Source organism: Coregonus lavaretus (genome assembly GCF_964263955.1).
Source record: "Coregonus lavaretus genome assembly, chromosome: 22".
NCBI lineage: Eukaryota > Metazoa > Chordata > Actinopteri > Salmoniformes > Salmonidae > Coregonus > Coregonus lavaretus.
The window spans coordinates 1176439-1184154 of record NC_140009.1 but is presented as its reverse complement, the minus strand read 5'-3'; positions in this window follow the sequence as shown (position 1 = coordinate 1184154).

Below are 7716 nucleotides of genomic sequence, written 5' to 3'. Positions count from 1 at the left end.
TTATATTATACGCTACTGTACTGTACTCTACTCTGTTATATTATACGCTACTGTACTGTACTCTGTTATATTATACGCTACTGTACTGTACTGTACTCTGTGATATTATACGCTACTGTACTGTACTATACTCTGTTATATTATACGCTACTGTATTGTACTGTACTCTGTTATATTATACGCTACTGTACTGTACTCTACTCTGTTATATTATACGCTACTGTACTGTACTCTACTCTGTTATATTCTACGCTACTGTACTGTACTGTACTCTACTCTGTTATATTATACGCTACTGTACTGTACTCTACTCTGTTATATTATACGCTACTGTACTGTACTCTACTCTGTTATATTATACGCTACTGTACTGTACTGTACTCTGTTATATTATACGCTACTGTACTGTACTCTACTCTGTTATATTATACGCTACTGTACTGTACTCTACTCTGTTATATTATACGCTACTGTACTGTACTGTACTCTGTTATATTATACGCTACTGTACTGTACTGTACTCTGTTATATTATACGCTACTGTACTGTACTCTACTCTGTTATATTATACGCTACTGTACTGTACTGTACTGTACTCTGTTATATTATACGCTACTGTACTGTACTGTACTCTGTTATATTATACCCTACTGTACTGTACTGTACTCTGTTATATTATACGCTACTGTACTGTACTGTACTCTGTTATATTATACGCTACTGTACTGTACTGTACTCTGTTATATTATACGCTACTGTACTCTACTCTACTCTGTTATATTATACGCTACTGTACTGTACTCTACTCTACTCTGTTATATTATACGCTACTGTACTGTACTGTACTCTACTCTGTTATATTATACGCTACTGTACTGTACTCTACTCTGTTATATTATACGCTACTGTACTGTACTGTACTCTACTCTGTTATATTATACGCTACTTTACTGTACTGTACTGTACTGTACTCTACTCTGTTATATTATACGCTACTGTAATGTACTCTACTCTGTTATATTATACGCTACTGTACTGTACTCTACTCTGTTATATTATACGCTACTGTACTGTACTCTACTCTACTCTGTTATATTATACGCTACTGTACTGTACTCTACTCTGTTATATTATACGCTACTGTACTGTACTCTACTCTGTTATATTATACGCTACTGAACTGTACTCTACTCTGTTATATTATACGCTACTGTACTGTACTCTACTCTGTTATATTATACGCTACTGTACTGTACTGTACTCTACTCTGTTATATTATACGCTACTGTACTGTACTCTACTCTACTCTGTTATATTATACGCTACTGTACTGTACTGTACTCTACTCTGTTATATTATAAGCTACAGTACTGTACTCTACTATGTTATATTATACGCTACTGTACTGTACTCTACTCTGTTATATTATACGCTACTGTACTGTACTCTACTCTGTTATATTATACGCTACTGTACTGTACTGTACTCTACTCTGTTATATTATACGCTACTGTACTGTACTGTACTCTACTCTGTTATATTATACGCTACTGTACTGTACTCTACTCTGTTATATTATACGCTACTGTACTGTACTGTACTCTGTTATATTATACGCTACTGTACTGTACTGTACTCTGTTATATTATACGCTACTGTACTGTACTCTACTCTGTTATATTATACGCTACTGTACTGTACTGTACTCTGTTATATTATACGCTACTGTACTGTACTGTACTCTGTTATATTATACCCTACTGTACTGTACTGTACTCTGTTATATTATACGCTACTGTACTGTACTGTACTCTGTTATATTATACGCTACTGTACTGTACTGTACTCTGTTATATTATACGCTACTGTACTCTACTCTACTCTGTTATATTATACGCTACTGTACTGTACTCTACTCTACTCTGTTATATTATACGCTACTGTACTGTACTGTACTCTACTCTATTATATTATATGCTACTGTACTGTACTCTACTCTGTTATATTATACGCTACTGTACTGTACTGTACTCTACTCTGTTATATTATACGCTACTGTACTGTACTGTACTGTACTCTACTCTGTTATATTATACGCTACTGTAATGTACTCTACTCTGTTATATTATACGCTACTGTACTGTACTCTACTCTGTTATATTATACGCTACTGTACTGTACTCTACTCTACTCTGTTATATTATACGCTACTGTACTGTACTCTACTCTGTTATATTATAGGCTACTGTACTGTACTCTACTCTGTTATATTATACGCTACTGTACTGTACTCTACTCTGTTATATTATACGCTACTGTACTGTACTCTTCTCTGTTATATTATACGCTACTGTACTGTACTCTACTCTGTTATATTATACGCTACTGTAGTGTACTGTACTCTGTTATATTATACGCTACTGTACTGTACTGTACTCTGTTATATTATACGCTACTGTACTGTACTCTACTCTGTTATATTATACGCTACTGTACTGTACTGTACTGTACTCTGTTATATTATACGCTACTGTACTGTACTCTTCTCTGTTATATTATACGCTACTGTACTGTACTCTACTCTGTTATATTATACGCTACTGTACTGTACTGTACTCTGTTATATTATACGCTACTGTACTGTACTGTACTCTGTTATATTATACGCTACTGTACTGTACTCTACTCTGCTATATTATACGATACTGTACTGTACTGTACTCTGTTATATTATACGCTACTGTACTGTACTGTACTCTACTCTGTTATATTATACGCTACTGTACTGTACTGTACTCTACTCTGTTATATTATACGCTACTGTACTGTACTGTACTCTACTCTGTTATATTATACTCTACTGTACTCTACTCTACTCTGTTATATTATACGCTAAGGGACTGTACTGTACTCTGTTATATTATACGCTACTGTACTGTACTGTACTCTACTCTGTTATATTATACGCTACTGTACTGTACTCTACTCTGTTATATTATACGCTACTGTACTGTACTCTACTCTGTTATATTACACGCTACTGTACTGTACTGTACTCTACTCTGTTATATTATACGCTACTGTACTGTACTCTACTCTGTTATATTATAGGCTACTGTACTGTACTCTACTCTGTTATATTATACGCTACTGTACTGTACTCTACTCTGTTATATTATACGCTACTGTACTGTACTCTACTCTGTTATATTATACGCTACTGTACTGTACTGTACTCTACTCTGTTATATTATACGATACTGTACTGTACTCTACTCTGTTATATTATAGGCTACTGTACTGTACTCTACTCTGTTATATTATACGCTACTGTACTGTACTCTACTCTGTTATATTATATGCTACTGTACTGTACTCTACTCTGTTATATTATACGCTACTGTACTGTACTCTACTCTGTTATATTATACGCTACTGTACTGTACTCTACTCTGTTATATTATACGCTACTGTACTGTACTGTACTCTACTCTGTTATATTATACGCTACTGTACTGTACTCTACTCTGTTATATTATACGCTACTGTACTGTACTCTACTCTGTTATATTATACGCTACTGTACTGTACTGTACTCTGTTATATTATACGCTACTGTACTGTACTGTACTCTGTTATATTATACGCTAATGTACTGTACTCTACTCTGTTATATTATACGCTACTGTACTGTACTGTACTCTGTTATATTATACGCTACTGTACTGTACTGTACTCTACTCTGTTATATTATACGATACTGTGCTGTATTGTACTCTTCTCTGTTATATTATACGCTACTGTACTGTACTCTACTCTGTTATATTATACGCTACTGTACTGTACTCTGTTATATTATACGCTACTGTACTGTACTGTACTCTGTTATATTATACGCTACTGTACTGTACTGTACTCTGTTATATTATACGCTACTGTATTGTACTGTACTCTGTTATATTATACGCTACTGTACTGTACTCTACTCTGTTATATTATACGCTACTGTACTGTACTGTACTCTACTCTGTTATATTATACGCTACTGTACTGTACTCTACTCTGTTATATTATACGCTACTGTACTGTACTGTACTCTGTTATATTATACGCTACTGTACTGTACTGTACTCTGTTATATTATACGCTATTGTACTGTACTCTACTCTGTTATATTATACGCTACTGTACTGTACTGTACTGTACTCTGTTATATTATACGCTACTGTACTGTACTGTACTCTGTTATATTATACCCTACTGTACTGTACTGTACTCTGTTATATTATACGCTACTGTACTGTACTGTACTCTGTTATATTATACGCTACTGTACTGTACTGTACTCTGTTATATTATACGCTACTGTACTCTACTCTACTCTGTTATATTATACGCTACTGTACTGTACTCTACTCTACTCTGTTATATTATACGCTACTGTACTGTACTGTACTCTACTCTGTTATATTATACGCTACTGTACTGTACTCTACTCTGTTATATTATACGCTACTGTACTGTACTCTACTCTGTTATATTATACGCTACTGTACTGTACTCTACTCTACTCTGTTATATTATACGCTACTGTACTGTACTGTACTCTACTCTGTTATATTATAAGCTACTGTACTGTACTGTACTCTACTCTGTTATATTATACGCTACTGTACTGTACTGTACTGTACTCTACTCTGTTATATTATACGCTACTGTAATGTACTCTACTCTGTTATATTATACGCTACTGTACTGTACTCTACTCTGTTATATTATACGCTACTGTACTGTACTGTACTCTACTCTGTTATATTATAAGCTACTGTACTGTACTGTACTCTACTCTGTTATATTATACGCTACTGTACTGTACTGTACTCTACTCTGTTATATTATACTCTACTGTACTGTACTCTACTCTACTCTGTTATATTATACGCTACTGTACTGTACTGTACTCTACTCTGTTATATTATAAGCTACTGTACTGTACTCTACTATGTTATATTATACGCTACTGTACTGTACTCTACTCTGTTATATTATACGCTACTGTACTGTACTCTACTCTGTTATATTATACGCTACTGTACTGTACTGTACTCTACTCTGTTATATTATACGCTACTGTACTGTACTCTACTCTGTTATTTATACGCTACTGTACTGTACTCTACTCTGTTATATTATACGCTACTGTACTGTACTGTACTCTACTCTGTTATATTATACGCTACTGTACTGTACTGTACTCTGTTATATTATACGCTACTGTACTGTACTCTACTCTGTTATATTATACGCTACTGTACTGTACTGTACTGTACTCTGTTATATTATACGCTACTGTACTGTACTGTACTCTGTTATATTATACGCTACTGTACTGTACTCTACTCTGTTATATTATACGCTACTGTACTGTACTCTACTCTGTTATATTATACGCTACTGTACTGTACTGTACTCTGTTATATTATACGCTACTGTACTGTACTGTACTCTGTTATATTATACGCTACTGTACTGTACTCTACTCTGCTTTATTATACGATACTGTACTGTACTGTACTCTGTTATATTATACGCTACTGTACTGTACTGTACTCTACTCTGTTATATTATACGCTACTGTACTGTACTGTACTCTACTCTGTTATATTATACGCTACTGTACTGTACTGTACTCTACTCTGTTATATTATACGCTACTGTACTCTACTCTACTCTGTTATATTATACGCTAAGGTACTGTACTGTACTCTGTTATATTATACGCTACTGTACTGTACTGTACTCTACTCTGTTATATTATACGCTACTGTACTGTACTGTACTGTACTCTACTCTGTTATATTATACGCTACTGTACTCTACTCTACTCTGTTATATTATATGCTACTGTACTGTACTGTACTCTACTCTGTTATATTATACGCTACTGTACTGTACTCTACTCTGTTATATTATACGCTACTGTACTGTACTCTACTCTGTTATATTATACGCTACTGTACTGTACTGTACTCTACTCTGTTATATTATACGCTACTGTACTGTACTCTACTCTGTTATATTATACGCTACTGTACTGTACTCTACTCTGTTATATTATAGGCTACTGTACTGTACTCTACTCTGTTATATTATACGCTACTGTACTGTACTCTACTCTGTTATATTATACGCTACTGTACTGTACTCTACTCTGTTATATTATAGGCTACTGTACTGTACTCTACTCTGTTATATTATACGCTACTGTACTGTACTCTACTCTGTTATATTATACGCTACTGTACTGTACTCTACTCTGTTATATTATACGCTACTGTACTGTACTCTACTCTGTTATATTATACGCTACTGTACTGTACTGTACTCTACTCTGTTATATTATACGCTACTGTACTGTACTCTACTCTGTTATATTATACGCTACCCTACTGTACTGTACTCTGTTATATTATACGCTACTGTACTGTACTGTACTCTGTTATATTATACGCTACTGTACTGTACTCTACTCTGTTATATTATACGCTACTGTACTGTACTCTACTCTGTTATATTATACGCTACTGTACTGTACTGTACTCTGTTATATTATACGCTACTGTACTGTACTGTACTCTACTCTGTTATATTATACGATACTGTACTGTATTGTACTCTTCTCTGTTATATTATACGCTCCTGTACTGTACTCTACTCTGTTATATTATACGCTACTGTACTGTACTGTACTCTGTTATATTATACGCTACTGTACTGTACTGTACTCTGTTATATTATACGCTACTGTACTGTACTCTACTCTGTTATATTATACGCTACTGTACTGTACTCTACTCTGTTATATTATACGCTACTGTACTGTACTCTACTCTGTTATATTATACGCTACTGTACTGTACTGTACTCTGTTATATTATACGCTACTGTACTGTACTGTACTATGTTATATTATACGCTTCTGTACTGTACTGTACTCTGTTATATTATACGCTACTGTACTGTACTATACTCTGTTATATTATACGCTACTGTACTGTACTGTACTCTGTTATATTATACGCTACTGTACTCTACTCTACTCTGTTATATTATATGCTACTGTACTGTACTCTACTCTACTCTGTTACATTATACGCTACTGTACTGTACTGTACTCTACTCTGTTATATTATACGCTACTGTACTGTACTCTACTCTGTTATATTATACGCTACTGTACTGTACTGTACTCTACTCTGTTATATTATACGCTACTGTACTGTACTGTACTGTACTCTACTCTGTTATATTATACGCTACTGTAATGTACTCTACTCTGTTATATTATACGCTACTGTACTGTACTCTACTCTGTTATATTATACGCTACTGTACTGTACTCTACTCTACTCTGTTATATTATACGCTACTGTACTGTACTCTACTCTGTTATATTATACGCTACTGTACTGTACTCTACTCTGTTATATTATACGCTACTGTACTGTACTCTACTCTGTTATATTATACGCTACTGTACTGTACTCTACTCTGTTATATTATACGCTACTGTACTGTACTGTACTCTACTCTGTTATATTATACGCTACTGTACGCTACTCTACTCTGTTATATTATACGCTACTGTACTGTACTGTACTGTACTCTACTCTGTTATATTATACGCTACTGTACTGTACTCTACTCTGTTATATT